We start from the raw sequence: 23,249 nt of genomic DNA on the forward strand, positions 1-23,249 counted from the left end.
GGGCTTACATTAAGGTCTTTAATCCATTTTGAGCTTATTTTTCTGTATGGTGTTAGGGAGTGATCTAATCTCATACTTTTACATGTAGCCATCCAGTTTTCCCAGCACCACTTATTGAAGAGGCTGTCCTTTCTCCACTGTACAAAAATATATCTTTCTGTTTTTGTGTCAGTACTATACTGTCTTGATTACTGTAGCTTTGTAGTATAGTCTGCAGTCAGGGAGACTGATTCCTCCAGCTCTGTTTTTCGTTCTCAAGATAGCTTTGGCTACTTGGGGTCTTTTGTGTTTCCATACAAATTGTGAAATTTTTTGTTCTAGTTCTGTGAAAAATGCCCGTAGTAGTTTGATAGGGATTGCATTGAATCTGTAGACTGCTTTGGGTAGTAGAGTCATTTTCACAATGTGGATTCTTCCAATCCAAGAACATGGTATATCTCTTCATCGATTTGTATCATGTTTAATTTCTTTCATCAGTGTCTTATAATTTTCTGCATACAGGTCTTTTGTCTCCTTAGGTAGGTTTATTCCTAGATATTTTATTCTTTTTGTTGCAATGGTAAATGGGAGTGTTTTCTTGATTTCACTTTTAGATATTTCATCGTTAGTGTATAGGAATGCCAGAGATTTCTGTGCATTAATTTTGTATCCTGCTATTTTACCAAATTCATTGATTAGCTCTAGTAGTTTTCTGGTAGCATCTGTAGGATTCTCTATGTATAGTATCATGTCATCTGCAAACAGTGACAGCTTTACTTCTTCTTTTCCAATTTGGATTCCTTTTATTTCCTTTTCTTTTCTGATTGCTGTGGCTAAAACTTCCAAAACTATGTTGAATAAGAGTGGTGAGAGTGGGCAACCTTGTCTTGTTCCTGATCTTAGTGGAAATGCTTTCAATCTCTTCTAATAGTCTTTATTTTAAAGTCTATTTTGTCTGATATGAGAATTGCTAGTCCAGCTTTGTTTTGGTATCCATTTGCATGAAATATCTGTTTCCATCCCCTTACTTTCAGTCTGTATGTGTCTCTAGATCTGATGTGGGTCTCTTGTAGACAACCTATATATGGGTCTTGATTTTGTATCCATTCAGCCAATATGTGTATTTTTGTGGGAGCATTTAGTCCATTTACATTTAAGGTAATTATCGATATGTATGTTCCTATTACCATTTTCTTAGTTGTTTTGGGTTTATTATTGTAGGACCATCTAGTGTATTTTAAGTTTCATTTATTGTGTTGTTCATTGTTGTTTGTTTCATCTTTAGTTCTTCTAGGTCCTTGTTAACTGTTTCTTGCATTTTGTCCATTCTACTTCCAAGATTTCGGATCATCCTTACTATCATTATTCTGAATTCTTTTTCAGGTAGATTGCCTATTTCCTCTTCATTTGTTAGGTCTGGTGGGTTTTTATCTTGCTCCTTCATCTGCTGTGTGTTTTTCTGTCTTCTCATTTTGCTTATCTTACTGTGTTTGGGATCTCCTTTTTGCAGGCTGCAGGTTTGTACTTCCCATTGTTTTTGGTGTCTGTCCCCAATGGCTAAGGTTGATTCAGTGGGTTGTTTAGGCTTCATAGTGGAGGGGACTAGTGCCTGTGTTCTGGTGGATGAGGCTGGATCTTGTCTTTCTGGTGGGCAGGTCCACGTCTGGTGGTGTTTTGGGGTGTCTGTGGACTTATTATGATTTTAGGCAGCCTCTCTGCTAATGGGTGGGGTTGTGTTCCTGTCTTGCTAGTTGTTTGGCATAGGGTGTCTAGCACTGTAGCTTGTTGGTCGTTGAGTGAAGCTGGGTGCTGGTGTTGAGATGGAGATCTCTGGTTGATTTTCACCATTTGATATTATGTGGATCTGGGAAGTCTCTTGTGCACCAGTGTCCTGAAGTTGGCTCTCCCACCTCAGAGGCACAGCACTGACTCCTGGCTGCAGCACCAAGAGCATTTCATCCACACGGCTGCTAGTGTTGGAGGGTCTCCTGCAGAGGCAGGGGGTGGCTGTGGCTCACCACAGGGACAAGGACACTGGCAGCAGAAGTTCTGGGAAGTGCTCCTTGTCATGACCCTTCCTGGAGTCCACCATTAGCCCCACCAAAGAGCCTGTACCCTTCAATGCTGGGTCACCTCAGGCCAAACAACCCCAGGCTCATTCTTTGGTCCAGGGTGGAGAAAGCATTGCTTCTTTGGAGCTTGGCACTTTGCTCTGAAGCAAGGACACCTCTCCTCCCACACTCGCAGTGTTTAGTATGGGTGGAGTTCTCTATAATTAACTGCTCTGGCCTAGGACTACTATGCTGCAGTTAAATGGCTGTTTTCAGGCCTGGTTTTTTTTTTTTGTTTGTTTGTTTTGTTTTGTTTTGTTTCTGCTGTTGCCATTTCTCTTGGCAGGAAGAGCAATTTAAGGGTGACTTTGGAACTGGATTTGAATCATGGCTCGACCACTTACTAGTGTTGTGACCTTGAGCAAAGATCTTAAATTCACTGACTTTTGCTTTTTCTCATCTGTAAAATAGAAGTAATGATTACTACCTTGCAGGGAACATGTAAGGATTAAATAAGATTTAAAATGCCTTTGGTATCATTAAGTTCTGACTGGAAAAACACAACTACCATCTAGAGTATAAACACCACAAATGTATTATACAGGGAACTGAAATACAGAGAATGTGTTACAAATGTAATGGAACAGCTGAAAAGCCAAACAAGGAATGGCTAGGCAACTTGGTGATTAGTAGCAGCAAGAAGGAAATTCCACTCCTATGCTGAGGACTGTTACCTATGGCATGTTGCCTGATACATTGGTACTTCACTGAGATGTCAGTGGATCCATGTCTTTTCTTTCCCTTGGGTCCCGGAGTCTTGCAGTTCTCAGAGCACAGGGCTCCGGACGCTCAGGCTCAGCGGCCACGGCTCACGGGCCTAGCCGCTCCCCGGCATGTGAGATCTTCCTGGACCGGGGCACGAACCCGCGTCCCTTGCATTGGCAGGTGGACTCTCAACCACTGCACCACCAGGGAAGGCCCAACCAGGCCTTTTTAAAATGCAGTTCTTTCCCCCTCTCTTTTATTTTTCCTAGTTTTATTGAGATATAATTTCTATACATCACTGTATAAAGTGTACAACATAAAGGTTTGACTTATATATGTTGTGAACTATTTACCACAATAAGTTTAGTTAACACCCATCATCTCATATAGATATAATAAAAAGAAATGGAAAAAAATAATTTTTCTCCTTGTAATGAGAACTCAGGATTAACTCTCTTAACAACTTTCATATATATCATACATCTGTGTTAACTGTAGTCATTATGTTATACATTACATTTATAGTACTTATTTATCTTATAACTGGAAGTTTGTACCTTTTGAGCACCTACCTCCAATTTCATCTCCCCTCACCCCCACACCCACCTTTGGTAGCTATAAATCTGCTCTCTTTTTCTGTGAGTTTTTTTTTTTTTCCCACATATAAGTGAGACCATACAGTGTTTGTCTCTCTCTGCTGACTTATTTCACTTAGCATAATGCCTTCAAGGTCCATTTATGTTCTCACAAATAGAAGAATTTCCTTATTTTTTTATGGTTGAACAGTATTCCCTTGTACTTTTTATCCATTCATCCATCGATGAACACTTAGGTTGTTTCCATGTCTTTGGCTATTGTAAATATTGCTGGATAGCCAAACTCTATATTTCATATCTTCAGGGTTATTTGTAGGACCTAAATTAGAAGCTGCTTGAAGGCAACATCTCTCTGTATCTTTTGTGAAAGCCTAAACTCTTTGAAGAGCTTATGTAAGGGAGGAGAGGAGAGAGAATGTAATGTCTTTAAGAGAGTTTAGGAAGGGCAAGGGTGAGGGTAAGAGCAAGAGCTTTTTTCCTCTCAGTGCAGTGAGAGGATAGCCTTTGTGGGCTCTATTGGTGGTAGGGACTTATTCAGTGCTCATGACAGTGACATCAAAAGGGGCAAAACCTCAGAGGGGATGTAATTGTGGTCACCGCTGGAGCACAAAATCCTGCTTCACTTAAGTTTCACACATACTAAGCTCAGCTCAGTCTCCAAATCCCAAGAGACCCTGAGAACTGAGTTAGTGTGTCTCAGCAGTGACCCCTGCTGCCAAATGACCACTTATTGAAGGAAACTTCCTGAGCTATTGGTGTTGCCCAAGACCCTAGAACCTTTACATAATACTTTGAGTGGGTGGGAGAGTGGGAGCAATAACAAATGAGATAAAATCCCAGCCAGTATGGTAGGATAAGGGCTGGGAGATGGATTTAAGTGCACTTAGAGAAATAAATAAAATTTGATATTTCTCATAGTTTACTGACTAAGATTCAGACCCACTAAGGCAGAAATGAAAAATTTATCATAAGGATAAAATAATATTGTGTCCTTTCTTATATCTCCAAACCCACTTCATTCTATCACCCTCCTTCCTTACTGTACTCTATCCATGCTGATTAGTTCCCAACCTGCTGTGCTCCTTTATACCTGAGGATCCTTGCCCTTAAACTTCCTTTTGCCTAAAAATTGTGCCTCTAAATATTTGTGTGACAGGCTTCTCCTCACCTTTCAGATCTTACCTTAAATGTCATTTCCCAGGAGAAGTTATCCCTTATAACCCTAATAAAAAGAGCCTTCTCTTACACTCCTATGGCAAAGCAGTTATTCTTGATTACCCTCCTCTACATTCCTTCTTAGGAATCATAATAAAGCAGATAGACAGATGGATGGGCAGATAGACAGATAACATATTAGTGTTCTAGGGCTGCCTTACCACAGACTGAGTGGCTTAACAGAAATTTATTTTCTCACAGTTCTGGAGGCTAGAAATCCAAGATCAAGGTGTTGGCAGGTTTAGTTTCTTTTTGGCCTGTAGATGGCCACCTTCTTGCTATGGCCACGTGGTTTTTTGTTTGTTTGTTTGTTTCTGTGTGTCTTTGTCCTCATTTTCTTTCTTTTTTTCCTTTAAAACTTTATACGTGTGAACTTCTTTTATTCATATTTATTTATTTATTTGTCTGGGTAGGGTCTTAGTTGCGGCACACGGGCTCTTCATTGTGGCATGCAGGGTCTTTTAGTTGTGGCATGCAGGCTCTTAGTTGCGGCATGCAGGATCTAGTTCCCCAACCTGGGATTGAACCCGGGCCCCCTGCATTGGGAGTGTGGAGTCTTAACCACTGGACCACCAGGGAAGTACCCTAATTTCCTTTCTTATAAGGATACTAGTCGTATTGGATTAGTCAGATTGATCCACCCATACAGTCTCATTTTGCCTTAATTATCTTTTTAAAGGCCTCCAAATACAGTCACACTCTGAGGTACCAAGGGTTAGGACTTCAACATATGAATGTTGAGGGGATACAATTCAATTCATGACAGATAGATAGATAAAGATAGATAAGATAGATACATAAGTAGAATATCACTAGTTTATTCTGCTGGGGAGAGACACTGGTCTGGCTGTGGAACTAAGGGAGAGGTTTGGGGTACTCCTACTTACCCTATTCCTTACTCTCCCACATTAAGAGATACCTATCATCTCTAATTTCTAAGCCTTATGGTGCTAATGGCATGAATCAGCTTTCTTCTTTTGATTTTCCATACCGCACTTCTACTTCTTTCCTCTACCAGTCACTTACCAAATCATAGAAAACTCAAATCATATTCAGTAACTAGGCATCTATCTGCTTCTTGTCTTCTGAAATATTGTTGGCATGTCTTACTTGCCATTGTTTTTTGATTTACTTTATCATTTTGGTTTTATGCATTTTTTTATGCCTTTGCAATAATTTTTTGTAGGGTTTCATGAAGATAAATCTGCATATTCAATGTTTCATGTTTAATTTAAATTCTGTTATGTTACTTTTAGCTTTGTTTAATACGACTTTAAGGTTCTTAACTCTGTTTCCTGAAGCCTGGAGAGTCCCTTATTATTAATTGTGTAGAAGTTCTATTCTTAATGATCAACCCACTTATTTTTATAAAATTAATTACATAAGAAGTGGTATTATCCAGAAAATTATAAATATCGTATCTGACCTTGGCTTTAGTTACTGTGGATCCAGTGAAATTTGTATGTATAAACCTGGGTCAACATATAACAAAATAGTATCATATCATATAATAACATTTAGATCATTATAAAAGATATTTGGCCCAATATAGCTTTCAGTTTCAGTTCTTATTACTTGCATATACAAAGCCTACATGTAGTCCAACCAGCACATTTCAGCCTTTGTACTTTTGTTTAGTGTATTTCCTCCTCTTAGAATGATTCATCCTCACTTGTTAAAATCCTTTCCTTTTCAAAGCCCTCCTCAAAAGCCACCTTTCCTAAGGCTTTTGTCTAGATGTTCTGTCTCTCCTTTGAACTTAGTATTTATATTTCTCTCCTGGTCCTTACCTGACTCTAGTCAAGTAGTGTAGAAACTTGATTTATCTTTCTTACTAGACTACAAGCATCTAGAAAGCAGAAGAGGTTCTAGTCAATTCTTCGTCAGTGCCTACTACTTTGCATCTAGTAGGAGTGCAATAAAATCTTTTGATGTAAATGGAACTCCCAAGTCACAGTAACTTTTAGTTGATAAGTGTTGGGAAATATAAACTTATTTATAGGCCTACCTTGGTGATATCACAGGTTCAGTTCCAGATCACCTCAATCAAGTGAGTATTGCAATAAAGCGAGTCACACAAATGTTTTGGTTTCCCAGTGCATATAAAATTATGTTTGTACTATACTATAGTCTATTAATTGTGCAATAGCATTATGCCTAAAAAAATGTACATACCTTAATTTTAAAAATACTTTATTGCTAAAAAATCCTAACCATCATCTGACAATACAGCGTTGCCACAAGTCTTCAATTTGTAAAAAATGCAATATCTGCAAAGCGCAATAAAGCAAAGCACAATAAAATGAAGTATGCATGTGAATACTAATCTCTACAAAATAATTAGAAAGCTAAGTCTGTTGAAATATTATTATGCATCCTCCTGCCAAATTAAAACCCAAACCAAAACATTGTAAATGCAAAATCATACTTCATTTTCATATTACATAGGTAATTTGGGGATTTGGGGTTTTTTTTGTTTTTTACATTTCTTAAAATTAGGGAAGTGTCTTGAAAACTGTTTACATAGACTCATAAGCAAAGGTTTTAGAACAAATTTAATATAGGCTTAAAGACTCGTCTGTCTGTTAAGTTCAAAAGACCTACAGAGTGTCTTTGATTATTATTAGAATAACAGAAAATGAAGAAGACATCTGTTTAAGAGATATTCCTGCTGAAGCAGAATTGGGAGCAGAGATCAGTAGTTTAAGAAGGGAAGAGAGCAGAACTAAGCAGATGATACATCTAGCAGTTTTTCCCCAAGAGGTTTTGAGTATAAAGAAGTGGCACTACCAATGTACTAAAAGCACTTCAGGGAATCATGAAGCTTCAGTGCATTGATCTGTGCCACAGAATAGGATATTCAGAGGAGTGAAGATGAGACGGCCTCAATAATTTCAGAAGAGTTTGACTTCCTTAAAACCAACACACATTTCAATATAACAAATAGTATGATTTATCAACGTTGCACAGCATTATCAAATGATAACCAACGATTTCTTCATCTTTTTTGTTCCATGGCTATGTCATCAGGGACAAAATAAAGCAAATTTTCACTTTCTGCCCACTGTATGCCTGACCAAGTAGTGATACGTGACCAGGAAAATGAAAATATAGGAAGATACAGGAACTAGCATTTATAAAAATTTAGCAAAAGGAGTAACAGGCCAGCACTTTGTCACATTATATATTGCAATAAATATCTGCTCAAAAAATAAGTAATAGGTTAATGCCTCAAATCTGGTCAATGATGATTAGTATTAATCGATAGTTATAAGGTGATATGAAAGAAATAACACAAACTAATCAAAATATCTTTTTCTGTATTGTGGAAGTTAGCAAATCATGCTCCCTACATAGACAGCATGTTAGAACAGGTTATAACATCAAATAACTCATAGTTCCTCATTATGCATAAGGGAGCCTAGTACATGGATTGTTGTAGTCTTTTGTCCAGTGCCAAAAGCTAATTAGCCCAAAGCTAAAAGTCAGGACTAGAATTCCAGCCTCCTCTTTTGGTTCACGTATCATGCTTTTTCTACCCACCACACTGCCAAAAACAAGCCAGGGTTATTGAGCAATAGATGTAACAACTGTTCTGATAATTTACCAAAAAATCACTTTCAAGCTTTAATTTATTTTATCAGGACAATTTATACAATTCTTCAATTATCTTTATGTGTAGTGTTATACATTTATCTCCAGCTAGAAGGAATGAGTCATAACCATATGGCTTCATTCACTCACTGGACCGACATTTATTACTACGTTCCTACTATGTGTTAGTTTCAGCAAAATCTGCTGTTTAAGTTCATTGATGATATCCTTAATAATGATTTTCAAAATTTTATTTATTTAATTTATTTATTTTTGACTGTGTTGGGTCTTTGTTGCTGTGTGCGGGCTTTCTCTAGTTGCGGAGACCGGGGGCGACTCTTTGTTGTGGTGCGCGGGCTTCTCCTTGTTGTGGCTTCTCCTGTTACAGAGCACAGGCTCTAGGCCAGTGGGCTTAGTAGTTGTGGCTCATGGGGTTTAGTTGCTCTGCAGCATGTGGGATCTTCCCGGACCAGGGCTCGAACCGGTGTTCCCTGCGTTGGCAGGCGGCTTCTTAACCACTGCGCCACCAAGGAAACCCAATGATGGGTTTTTGATACAAACAAGCGCATTCATACAGTTTAAGGGGAAACAAATAGGCTTTATAAAGAACTTGACCCTGTTTTACTGAAAATCTTTTCATTTGGCACCCAATCTATTTTCTTCTATATGGCTATAAAAAATTCCTTTACCTCAGCCAATCATTTGTAAACTAATGTCCTTAATTCTAGAACTATTGAGAGTATGGATTAATCATTTCACATTCATTCAGTCTCTTACATGCTAAGTATGTAGCAGAGTCATATTATTATGGACAGGGCTACAGGGAAACAGGACTGGTCTATTATTACAGATGAAATCCTTTGGCTTTTAAGAAAAACTGTACTAAACATAATGTTATATAAAAGCGCAGTAATCTTAATAGCTATTTAACTTCTCTTGTGGGAACCTGGTCATTGGGCGGTAGTATGGAGTTTTTGAAGGGCATTTGTGGTGGATTTCTTCTTACAGCTTTCATGATTATTAGGCAAAAGCATGTCATGAGAATAGCAAAGCCATGCCTTTTGCTTTCTGAGCAGGTCTCTGTAAGCAATTTAATGTGGTTCACCAAGAGAGGATATGGTAGCTAGTCTATGTTAAGCCTAAACAAACTGCAGTAGATATTGAAATGGTTGTTCCTGACTCAATTCATGCCCCTGGATTAAACTGAAATATTACCCATGGCATGTAGGGATATTGAAGAGAGTTGTAATTCTGTTGGTTTCAACTAGGTACTGCCAGCAGTAACTGCCATATGAAAAACAGTGAAAATACATCTCCTGAAGAATTATTAGTAAAGGGTGAAACTCCAACAAAGAGTACAATTCAAAATAGCAATAAAATAAAGAATAAGGAAAATTATTTGCTATCTAAAAGAGTAAAATTATGGAAAGCTGTCATCAGTGAAATTACCCTCCTCATAGAATTACAGAATTGTTTAGATTTCTTTTACTGCTTCTGTTGAGTAGGCTTTTACATTGTTTCCAGAGATACACACATTATATTATTTCCCAAAATGGTAAAATTCCAGCACCATAAATAACTTTTCCCACCACCTGTATAGTTTTATTTAGTTTGTACATATTAATGCCTTCAATTACATTTCTATAGAATATTCAATGATCATACTAATAAAATCACAGTCGCTTCAATGACCTTGAGACTGAACCTCAGTTGTTCACCTACAGAATTTTTAAAATACAGACATAGAGGAGGCACAGGGAAGATGCATAAGTAATTGTGGATTCAAAGCATATGTTCATCTCTGGGAGTATTTGCTCCTCAAATGTTGTTAATATTTAAATATACATTTTCTGAAAGCAGCCATTCTCTGATAATGAGAACTCTTGCAACCAACTTAAAATTTTGCTGGCTGCCAATCTTCCAGGTAGACCCCTTTACTGTGCCAGCCTCTATAATAATGATTATCAATTTGACAATCCATTTAATCACCAAAGCACTTTGCAAATATTAACCAAGAAATCTCACATGATTCCTCTGAGATATAGTTATCTCCCTTCTTAGAGAAGGGAAAACCGACTTGTACTATAACTGCAAAAGAGAGTGAGGGACAAGACTGGGATTGAAATTCTGGGACCAGCAATTACTGAAATCAACACTCTAGTATTGGCAAAGACATTTTTGGATTTTGGTGTCCTGATGAGAAGTGAAGTATAGAGACATGAAGATATTAAAGACTACTTAGTTAAGCATATTCATACTTTGCCTCTGCCATGTAAGTTTATCTAATTCTTAAGAGTCAGATTATAATAAAAATTAATGTGATTAACAAAACTCTAAAGTTATAATAAGCTTTTTTTTATATCATTACAACCTAGAGTGAACCCAAAACTCACTACTACTCAACCCATCAGAAAATACTTGAAAAGAATCTCTTCTATTGAGGACATTCCAAGGAAGAACAATATAGATTTTGTGGCTATCAAATAAACTAAGTATTATCCCTGTTATCCCTCACCCTTTTTTTGGGCCTCTCAGTGTTGCGGCCTCTCCCGCTGCGGAGCACAGGCTCGGGACACACAGGCTTCTGACGCACAGGCTCAGCCGCTCAGCGGCCATGGCTCGCCAGCCGCTCCGCGGCATGTGGGATCCTCCCGGACCGGGACACGAATTCGTGTCCCCTGCATCAGCAGGGGGACTCTCAACCACTGCGCCACCATAGAAGTCCCGTCTCACCCTTTTTTAGCTCTAACATTACCATAGTGTTTTTAAAGTGAGCAGATAAAAAAAAGTACTTTTTGGATGGTTCTGCTCTTTTAAGAAAAAAATCAAATGAGGAAAGTATATTTTTTCAAATTATTTACCTTCTACAGAACATATTTACATTCTACATTAAACATTTTATTAAAAATTAAATCGATATATTTTTATTATGAAAGTAGTATACACTTATAAAACAGTTAAAACTAATATCATTGAACACTATAAAAAACTAAAAATTAAGGTTTGGTTACAGTTTACTTAAAGTAGAGGAGAAGATAGAAATATTTTTTTTAAAAAAAACAGAAAATTATCTACTAGGATAAGAATGGAGGAAGAGGACTGAAGAAAAAGAAAAAGATATGACTAACATTCTGGGCAATTATTAGTGTGCTCTACTTCCTGGAAAATTCTAAACCATAAGTTCACTGAATATTTTAGACCTAGAAGGAGTGTGAGGGAGATTATCTTTTAATATGATATCTTCATTTAATATTGCATATCCTTGATTCTAAGACCCACATTCCCCGCCCCCCCCCCATTTTAACATCATTGAAATTGGATGCATCTTACAATCAAAATTATCTTATTTTTACTGTTGGCCAATGTTTCCAAATTTCCAATAGATACTCATCTTTGGGATTCATGAGTGAAAAATCAGAATTTGGGGGACTTTTCAGGAATTCCCTTAACTATGTTATTCTGCCGTTTCCATAACACACTATTTATATGTTTCAAATAATAATCAGTGACCATAATAAACAGTGAATCATTTTTTTGTATGATAGGATTGTACTGAGATTTTCTTATTTAAAAACAACAGGAAAATGCATGGTTTATTGACACCATCAATGAACATATTTTAATAACCTACAAATCTCTATTTGATATAGACATTTCATAATAGGACACATTTATAAAAGTAAATAAAAATTGTCTAAAATATGAAAAATTAAACTAAATATTTAATATTTAAAAGTTATTATTCTTAAAATGAAAGTTTAAAACACAAAGCAGGACTTCCCTGGTGGTGCAGTGGTTGAGAGTCCGCCTGCTGATGCAGGGGACACAGGTTTGTTCCCCGGTCCAGGAAGATCCCATATGCCACGGAGCAGCTGGGCCCGTGAGCCATGGCCGCTGACCCTGCGCGTCCGGAGCCTGTGCTCCACAATGGGAGAGGCCACAGCAGTGAGAGGCCCGCATACCGCAAAAAACAAAAAAAACAAAGCATTACTTGCCCACCTGATAATCCTGATTTTTGTCTTGTAACAAATATTCTAGATGTAAAAATATCTTTCCATTTTGCATTGATGTTCATCTGATTGAATTTGAGTATGTCCAAAGAAACCTCAAATCTGTCAAGTTTGTTGTTAAGGCATAAGCTGCTTCATATGAGCTCTTTAAAAAAAAAAAAAAAGTAAAGGTATGTTTTCAGCTCTTCTTGATTTTGATATTGAGATCAATATTGCCTTTGCTGTTTTCATATTTTAGATCTGTTTCCAGTTTCATGTTGTAGTGTTCTACAACAATATTTGCAATTGTTGCCTCCTTTTTGTTAAGGTAGTTACAAATAAGTATACCTATAGCAGATATCCAAGCATTACAAAATGCCAGTGAATATTATGGGGTAGTATTAGAGTAGCATAACATTTGGATTTCCTAGCAAGATCAACACTCCTATACAGATTCACATGGTGAAATTACTGATTTAAGGAGTAGAAATTTGTTGATTCTTAAAATACCACTCATAAAATTTGTATGAGTACACTATGCTTATAAACTTAATAATTATTTTTATTTACAAGAATGGCTCATTGCAAAAATTTACCTGCAAAAAGGGCCACAAACATATATAATATGGCAACAACCTCAAGCAAGAATGATTGCTTAGTAATGTCTCTCTATTGATTGTTAAGCTTTAACTTTTATAGGAGAATTATAATACTTTTCTTGTTTTCTCTATCAATTTTTCACAAGATTTTGGATTCAGAGACATACATAAATTTCTTAAGGAATTTCCACCTGGAAATGCTACTCTCAGTCAGACAGCAGTGATCACACAGTTGTTGCCTCTGATTTGTAAACATCAAAAAAAAAATCATCAAAATTTACAGATGAGTGTCAGAAGCTTAGAAGAAAATTCCAGAGATAATTGTAGAAAACTCTTTTAATGCTTACTCTAAACTAAATTATTGTGAGGAAACGATAGAGGAGGGGATATATCAGAAATGTTTAGTAAGATTCCTGAACTGAGTTTCAAAAGTAGGATAGTTTGACATAATTGCAAATCCTGCTTAAAGATTAGCACTAAAGACTTTCATTCTCTTAGCACTTTTTCTCTGCTGCAACAATAATTTTGATGGCACATGAGATGTTATAGTATAGGGAAAAGTAGATATCAAATGACTCTGAGTCAAAAAGTGATTCAGAAGAGATGGAGTCTGAAAGTAAAGATCTTTTAGAAGGACTTTAACCAATTTAGTTTGCTTAAAGTTTCCTTTTTATATAGGTATATGAAAAAAGTATATATAATTAAGTCTTAGAACTCTTTCCATAAGTATTAAATAGAATTTCAAATTGATAAAAAGAATAGCATTTTCTCATAGTTTAACAGTTTTTTTTAGTGTTTTTTTCCCTCTCTTATTGGTACCTAAAATAATACATCTTATCATCAATGTTATCTCAGATTTGATAAAATACCATAGATGTGGAAACTGAGACTGAGAGATTAGATGACTTCCCAAACATATTTGATGTTTTGATAAGTATGCATACATGATCTAAGACTATATATGTATATGTTAAAATTAATTCTAACATTTTGAGGTCTACCTATATTTATACACATAGATCAAGTACATTAAATTTAACTCTTGAATAGTATTTCATCCCTTGAACATCCCACAATTTACTGAATCCTCTACTGATGAACTTATCTAATGTTTACTAATAATGCTGCAGTAAGCATCTATATTAGTGAAAGTAACATTAGCCACTCTTGATTACAAATTCTCAAATATATCATGGCTCAAACATGATAGAACTTTATTCCTATCTCACCTAAAGACCAGAATGGATATTTTCGATTGGTGGAGACTTTCCTCCAAGTAGGTGGGCCCAGGTACTTCCATCTTAAGACTCCACTATTTTCATCACATGTTTCTCAAAGTCTCTGTTTGCTTCAAGCCGTGGAAGAGAAAAGACCACGGGGATTATGTGTGGCTGTTTTTCTATGAAGCAGGCTTAGACGTGCTGCTCATTTATTCCACTCACCTGTTATTTGCTAGAATTCAGTTTCAGGGCCACATCTAATAAGGAGGTGAGGAAATTTAGTCTAATTTTATATCCAGGAAAAGGTGGGAATAGGTTTGGCAAAATGCTAGTCAATCTGTGCCACAATATTTTATACACGTCTCCTCTCACCCACTTATGAGGGTCTACCTAGGGCATATACCTACAAGTAGAACTGTTGGGTCTTAGTGAATAGATCTGCAACTATTTTTGTGTGTGTGGTACGCGGGCCTCTCACTGTTGTGGCCTCTCCCATTGCGGAGCACAGGCTCCGGACGCGCAGGCTCAGCGGCCATGGCTCACGGGCCCAGCCGCTCCGCGGCATGTGGGATCTTCCCGGACCGGGGCACGAACCCGTGTCCCCTGCATCGGCAGGCGGACTCTCAACCACTGCGCCACCAGGGAAGCCCAGATCTGCAACTTAAACGTCAGTTACTGTATAAGTGTTTTGCAAGTCTCACATCCTTGCCAATTCTTGAGATTATCAACTTTAAAAATTTTTGCCAATTTGGTAACTATGAAAGAGTATTTATGGCTTTAATTTGCATTCTCTTGATTAATAATAATGTCAAGGATCTTTTCATGCTTATTGGTCACTCAAGTGGCTTCTTCTATAAACTCCCCATTTCTATCTCTTGCTCACTTTTCTATTGAGTTTTCTTTTACTTTTGAGTGGTATATACTCTTTATATATTCTAGATAATAATTTTGATGGTAATTTGCATTGCAAACATATTCTTCCAGTTGTGGCTGGTATTTTCTTTGTTTATACAGAAGTTAATTTGTTTTCTCTTGATATACAGAAGTTAATTTTAATGTATTTAAATTTGTTTTTGTTTATCCTTTATGCTTTTTTTGTCTTGTTTAAAAAATTGTTTCCTCCCCTGATATCATGAACGTATTTGTCTACATGTTCTTCTAAATGTTTTAAAGATTTGCTTGTTTATATTTAGCTTTCAAATCAATATAAAATTTATTTTTAAATAAGTATAAGATAGAGATCTAACTTCCATACGTATAGCCAATTGTCTCAGTACCACTTATTTAATTATCTTTTCTTTCCCAACTTATTTATATAACGTAGGATTTCCCATACATACTAGTCTGTTTCTAAGTTCTGTTTTATTGAACCTACCATATAGCCTTCAATATTTTTCATAGAATCATATACTGATGCACAGGTGTTTTTTAATATCTCATTTTTTAATAACAGTGAGATAATGATATGGATACTTTTTTTGCCTGGCTCTTCTCACTCCTCAATCCCTTTGTGGACATTTCTCCAAGTTTGTTGGTATAGAGCTAATTCATTCTCTTTGATGGCTTACATAATAGTTCCTTGGGTTAATATAGTATATTAAACTATTGTTGATAGGAATTCATTTTATTTAAAAATGTTTAACCTCTGAAAATAATTCTGACTCAAACATACTTATATATATGTACTAAGATCCACTACGCCCATCACCCAGTTGAAGTAGCATTTCTGGATTATATGGTAGCTGAATTGTTCTCCAGAAAAACTGTTACAGCTCCTATTTCTACCAACTATGCATAACAGTGCCTTTTCCTCCACTTCTCATTATGCCCAGCAATAGAATATGTATCATTGCTCTTTTGAATATTTGGCAGTCAGATGCATGTAAAGAGTTATTATGCTTTCCATTTCCCTAAATAATAATGAATTTGAGTGTCTTGGCCATTTTATGCTTCTATGTAAAATTTTAAATCAGTTTCTCCAATTCCAAAGTTTGTTGGACTTTCACTTTAAATTGACTTCTGTTTATACATAAATTTTGTTAGATTGATATTTTTGGTATTAAATTTTCCCGGTCAATACACTGTATATTTTCCCATTTGTTAAAATCTTAATTTCTCTCTTTCAATAAGATTTTATGGTTTTCTCTTGGTAAAATTTATTCCTAAGTGTTTTAGAGTAGGTTTCTATTATTGTAAATGGGATAATTTTCCTAATTCTATTTCTCAGTGTTTATTGCTAGAAGAGAGAAAAGCTAATAATTTTTATATAGTTATTGTATATCAATATACATATTTTATACAATATATATTTATATATACATATAAGTATATTTATATCTATATATTTTACATTAATTCACTTTATCAAATTCTCTTATTAATTTCTTCAAACTCTCAAGTTTTCTTTTTTTTTTTCTTTATTGGAGTATAATTGCTTTACAATGGTGTGTATTTTCTTCTTATTTTTTGATCTTGTTATATTTCCTAAAATTCATGGGGGAAACACAATAGCAATCTTTTCCTAAATAATAAAAGATGAACAACCTTGATCTTTCATTATTTAGGAAAATATTGCTATTGATTTTTCTTCTGTTTATATTTCACCAAGCATTTTTTATTAGATATTATTTCTGGATTTTATCAATTATCTTTATATCATCTATTGATGTATTTGTGGTGAATTAACTGATCCCCAATTTTTCATTTCTCCCTGGATCCATACACATGCCACTGTCTCATCATGGGTGGAGTATTTTTTCATTACCTATTGACTTTGGTCTTTGTCATGTGACTTCTTTTGTTCAGTGATAAATCAGTGGGAGTAACAGTATGACATTTGTAGTCCTTAAGAAGCCTTGTGGGTCTCCATTTGCCCTTTTGAACTCTATAATCACCATGAGAAGAGCCTATTTAGCTTGGTCCAGAATGAACATACATGGAACAGAGCTACCAGACACCATAGTTAGGAAGAGTTGCCCAGCTCAGCGCAGTCAAGATAGCAGAATCACTCCAGCTGGCCTGCTGATCCACGAAAACTAACCACTGTTATTTTAGGCACTGAGTTATTTTTTAATGTAGTTTTAATGTGTCAATAATTAACTGATACTACTTGTGTAAAATAGTGGTAAAGTATTGGGTAAATGTATCACCTCCTGTAACTTAAAAAATAAAGTACCTGATGAACTTGTAAACTTGGCAAGGTGGTTTCCAAGCAGAAAGTTCAGAGTATAAGCTGGTTGTTTTTAATTGCATTTGATAATTTCCCTAAATGAAAGAGACAAGCTCAGACAAGTATTAGATAACTTGCAAGGAGAATTTAGAAGGAATGTAGCTTGCAGAGTTGGAGAAATAAAACTGTTTTCTTATCATAGTTTCTGGAGTCAGTAAAAGATCCTCAAATTAAGATTGAGTTCAAGGATTAGATCAAATGCATGAGCATTATGTATAAGCTGGTGACATATAACCAGGCCAAACCAAGGAAGTAGAGTCAAAACCTTTGTTAAGACCTCTGAAATGGTTTCTAGAAAACTTGTAGTCCCATGGGAGCCTGAGGGGCCCAAGTACCTGATTAAATAGAGAGAGAGAGGCGTGTCTAAAAAGGAATTTTAAGTGTGGCTTTTGACAAATGGCGTTGACTTGCATCAAATATATAGATAATCCATAAAGTTTTGAAGAAAGGACCAGTCGGAGCTAAAAGAAACTGAACCTGTTGGATATTTAAAAAGGACTTTGGGCCCTCAAATGTCTACAAGCAGGAAGCAGCTGAGAAAACCACTCAGCAATCAAAAAAGAGCATGCTGGGCTTCCCTGGTGCCGCAGTGGTTGAGGGTCTGCCTGCCGATGCAGGGTACACGGGTTCGTGTCCCTGTCTGGGAGGATCCCACATGCTGTGGAGCGGATGAGAATGATGGACAGGGAAATAGCTCACAGAGGATGGAACCAAAGTCTGTGGATAGCAATGGACTGGGAATACACTCCCAAGAACCAGAACCAGGACCTAATACACAAATATTTCCCATCCCGAAGTAGGGTGACTTGGAGCATTTGATCTGTTGGATTTTCTAAATGAGCAATGGCTGCAGTACGACTAGCCTGTCCCTGTTCCACGTTTGTATATTGGGTGCCTTGGGTGGGAAATGGGGGAGGAGGAGGAGGGATAACTTGTCTTTTTAAATTCATAGGTCTCTGGATTAAGAGAAACTGCATTTGGACCTGATGTAGATCATAAGATCCTCAACTTTGAGCCTGATGCCGTGATTGGATTAGACTTTTTGGAGTCCTTGGATAAGGGTGCTTGTGGTAGTTTGAATTACTGGCCTTGATTCCTGATTTCCTGTAGCATCCACAGCCTTGTCATGCCTCATCAGAGTGTTTCCTTATTCAGACTTTGTGCTTGGCCACGTGACATTCCCATCTGGCCTCTTTTATCTCCTCTTTCACCATGAGAAGAACTTCCCCCAGGTGGCTTCTTCCCCTTCCACCTGGACCCTAGAATGAACACAAGAGCAGCAGAGCCATTCCAGACAACCAACAGGCCTTCATGAAGGAAGCAGAGCTGCCCAGCTGAGCTCATACTAGATCAAGAGAGCTGTCTTAGTCAGTCTGCAGATGCTTAAGAATGAGCAGTTGTTTTAAGGCAGTGGTTGTCAAACTTTTTCTCTAAAGGGCCAATCAGTAAATATTTTAGGTTTTGTGGGTCAAGTGATCTGGTTGTCTATAGTGCAAAAGCAACCATAGACAATTCATAAAAAGTGAGTGAGGCTGTGTTCCAGTAAAACCATTTATGGACACCAAAATTTGAAATTCGTATAATTTTCATATGCACAAGATATTAGTCTTACTATGATTTTTTTTCAATTACTTAAAAATATAAAAAAGATTTTAAACTCACTGGCTGTAAAAAAAAAAAAAAGTGGCAGGTTGATTTGGCATCAGGGCCAGAAACAGATTGCAGCAAATATTCCTAAAAATCCTTTATAAGACACTTCCCTCTTGCCAAAGGTCCATTTCTTATGGTAAGTGTTCAAACTTCATCCTCCCTTTCTATTTTTTCTCTCTGTCAGATCCTATACCATTTTATTCCCATCAATGTACCTCCAAGTTATTTGTTATGTAAAACTATTTATTCATTTATTTTTTCTTCCATCTTCATTGTATCCTTCATCTCTAATAAGCAAAATTCAGATGCTTTCCTTGAGACCTCCTCTCTCAGAAGGCCAAGTATATTAAAAACAATATAGTGTGATAAAACTAAACCTTTTTAAAAAGTAGCATTTCATACAGATAAGAAAAAACAGAAGGCTGGACTGAGTCCCTCCTATCATGGAGGCAAAAAGAAAGGACTAACTGATGCGTCATAGTTAAATACAGCCACAAACCAAGAATTTTTTAAGGTGATTCAGCACTACTAGTATTTCCAACTCCATTTCGGTAGATACTGACATTTAAACTGGAGTTTTCTCTGACAACTACAGGAAGCACTATTAGGTTACTCCATCTGCACTTGTTCAGATAAATGTACTCACCAAACTCCCTAATTTCCTTTAGAGCGATAAGGAAGCCCATTGACCAGATCTCATCACTGACAAGGATGGAACTGGTTAACACTTGTCAAGGACGGTTTATAACATATCCCTTGGTATCTAGAGCTATTTGACGTGCTAGTGGTATTTCAGACCGTGGAATGTATTTTCTAGTCTAAAATCCAAACAGAATGAAGAAAGACAAAGTCAAGTGTTCCTTTCATTATTTTCTTTTCCTACTGACTTCATAATATTTTAATCTGAAGTTATTTTTGCAGAATATTTTCTAGGACAAAGATATGGATCAGAACATCAGCCTCACAAAGGATAAGTTTGATTAATTTTGATTTTGATTAAAAACTTCAGAGAGAGAGAGAAAAAAAGGAAAGGAGAAATGAGAAAAAGAGGGGAGAGAGGAGATAAAGCCAGAGAGAGAGAGGGAAGAGGAAAAGGAGAAGGCAAACAGGGAGGAGGGAGTGGTAGGGAGCAAGGAAAAAGAGAGTAGAACTTACGTTAGAGAATAAGGGTTAATTTTCCCTGAAATCTCCTGGATACAGAGGAAAGAAGGAACTGTGTCAGTTCCTGCCTGGTAGAAAAGACTTAATTAAAAAAATTTTAAACTGCTGAAATTGCTGTTTCAATGTTAACAGCACTTCTGAATTTTAAGCACAACCATTTTGTCCCTAGTTCAGAAACTCTGGAAAAGAGATACAATTTTGAGAGTTCAAACAGGAAAATACCTCAGAGATTGGGGTCTAAAACTTGGAGGGCAGGAATAGCATAATGATTAATCTTACCTGCCAACTCTCACCCATTGGTATGCAGAGAAAAAGTCCAATGCCATTTCTAGGTGTGGTGGACTTAAGATGCACCATCCAGGTCACTCTTCAGGCAGGATTTGTTGCCCCAGGTGCTGGGTGAGCAGTCAGCTGACAGCTCCCAGCATTCAGCTGCTTCAGGGTTTGCCTCAACGGCAGAGAATCATTTCAGCCAAGGCCATGTCCTACCCAAGGCAGCCTACCTCCAGTGATCAATCATGGTGAGGATATGAAGGTCCAGCATTTTGGCCAATAGCAGACAACTCTGATGGGCGTTGTCTGAGGCTTGTCAGGCCTGCATCAGGGTCCCATTTCTTCCTGTACCTTCCATGGTGTTGATTCCTAATAAATACCCTGGACCCACACTCTGTCTCTCTTGGTGTCTGCTTCCAGAGAGCTCAGCTTACAACCCTTGGTTCAGGGAAATTAATTTGTGATTGATTTGTGCTGTCTGCCATGGCAAGGGTAAGCACACTTTTCTCCAGGCCTTTACCATTGCTGTTAGGGAAGAAAGCTGTTCTTTAAGACTCAAACAACTAGGGCGGAAGAATCAGTAACCTTTGGGGCCTGAGAGTAACATCAAAGGGAATATTGGACTCTTGTGGGGAAAAAAAAAACGCCAGAAAGATTCAATCATTTATTCATAAAGGATTTATTGATATTAGCTGCATACCAGGTAGAATCCAATAGTGCATATAAACAAAATGTATTTTAATAGATACTGCCTGGAGCCCCTTAAAAGGGCTATGGAAACCTAGAAAGCAAAAAGATAACTTTGCTAAGAGAGGTTGGCAAAAAGAAATGACACCTATTTTCCTACCATAGAAAGAGCATGAGAGGATAGGGCTCCTCAGGTGTCAAAGGTGGAATATACACAGTAAATGAGTCAGAAAACATTGTGTATGCTTGGAGAATGGCAGGTAGTTTAGCCTAATGAAGTGTAGGGTGAGTGAAGCTTGGAAGGGAGATCAGGTAGGGAGGCAGAATATAAGACTAGAGCATCTAGGGCTTCCCTGGTGGCGCAGTGTTTGAGAGTCTGCCTGCCGATGCAGGGGACACAGGTTCATGCCCCAGTCCGGGAAGATCCCACATGTCGCGGAGCGGCTGGGCCCATGAGCCATGGACGCTGAGCCTGTGCGTCCGGAGCCTGTGCTCCACAACGAGAGAGGCCACAACAGTGAGAGGCCCATGTACCGCAAAAAAAAAAAAAAGACTAGAGCATCTGATTATTACCATTGGGGAGGGTCTTTTTTGCCTTGCTTGGGAATTTGGACTTTATCCAGCAGCCAGTGGGCACTTTTGGAAAGGAAACTGTGATTCTGTTATGTGTTTGTTAATGTTTTGGACAAGATGTTAAGCTTTTCTTGTGCTATTCTGGATTCTGATATTGCTGTCCTTTGGATTAGTTTACAGCTCTAAGGGCCCTTTATCCCCCAAAGAGTGTATTTCAGCTGTACCTCATTTAGGAAAGGCATTTCTCAGAACAACTGGAGAAGGAATTCCTGTTTCTCTCTGGGCTTCTCTTAGTCTTGGACCTGAATTCTAATATGCTCGTAGCTACTGCAGCATCCTGGGGTATTAGGCAGGGCAGGAAGAGGGCCTCTGACATGAAGAAGCAGGTCAGGAAATAGGAGAGGGGACCACAAACTAAAGATGAGTATGACTCATCAAAATATGACTCGTGAATCAGATTTCTGAATTAACATCCTTTTTGTTATCTGGGAGCTTTAGGGAAATTGTGTGTAACAGTGTGTATCTGGGCTGGACTAGAGGTCTCTCCCTGGTGTGCCAGCAAGTGGAATTAGGAAACACCCTGCTGAAAGTCCTCCAGCTGCTCTGGACAGGCTGTCTCCTTAACTGTGATAGGATGCTCTGGGACACAAACAGATGCCACATTCCCTGATTTGTCTGGGTCTCAGGAGCCCCATAAGAAATCCACAAACTCATCCACAATTAGAGTTCATCACTGGATACAGCTGATAGCCCCAGGGAGTGGGTGGGAGTTCAGGACAGTGGGAGGGAGAGGGGATGGCTCATGGAGCAGACTCTCAGGAAGTATGAATACAGGAGAATCACCAGGATCCTTGGCAGAAACAACTCCTAAGTGTAAGGTGAAGGGTAGACTCAGCAGCAGGGCTAAATGTGCAAAGGAGCAGTCATTCTGGTACAGCAGGAAGTTGTACTTGACACTCTTCTCACAGCACTGATTCCTAGAGGAACATATGCTCCTGGAAGGAAAGGGCTAAGCGGTAAGATTGATAGGATTACTGCACAGGTAATTCTGCCACGAAACTTCATCAAAAAGAACTGGACTAGAGAAGGAGTAGCTATCATCCCCAGCTAGAGAGACAAATGTAGTCCAGAGACTGGGAGGCAGGGAGTGAAGGAACTCACTAGTGTCCTCAGAGAGAAGATAAGCTTTTAATCCATGATGGAGACTTGACAGTGAAGAGTGAGCGATAACATTAATAGGACACTGTGGCATCAAATGTGAAGAATGAGTGAGGCAGGGGATCTAACAATGCCTCTGTGACTATTTAGGTAGAACATGATATGACAGTTTGGTGAGGGATGCAGGTAAAAGGACTGGGGGAAGAAAAGTGAGAAAAAGATGAATTTGATTTAAGGAAGGTTTTCATATGTTAGAGCATGTTGCTTGATTGTCTGATATAGTATTTGGGTTGGAAAAATACCAGGCAGTTAGGTAACTTGGATTAAGAACTATTAAGAGAGGCGGAAGATAAAGAATTAATATTGGAGATGGTTAAGAGTAGAAGACTGGGGCTTCCCCGGTGGTGCAGTGGTTAAGAATCTGCCTGCCAGTGCAGGGGACACGGGTTCAAGCCCTGACCCGAGAAGATCAGACATGTCGTGGAGCAACTAAGCCCATGCGCCACAACT

Source organism: Neophocaena asiaeorientalis, unplaced genomic scaffold, assembly GCF_003031525.2.
Source record: "Neophocaena asiaeorientalis asiaeorientalis breed wild unplaced genomic scaffold, Neophocaena_asiaeorientalis_V1.1 scaffold15, whole genome shotgun sequence".
Lineage (NCBI taxonomy): Eukaryota > Metazoa > Chordata > Mammalia > Artiodactyla > Phocoenidae > Neophocaena > Neophocaena asiaeorientalis.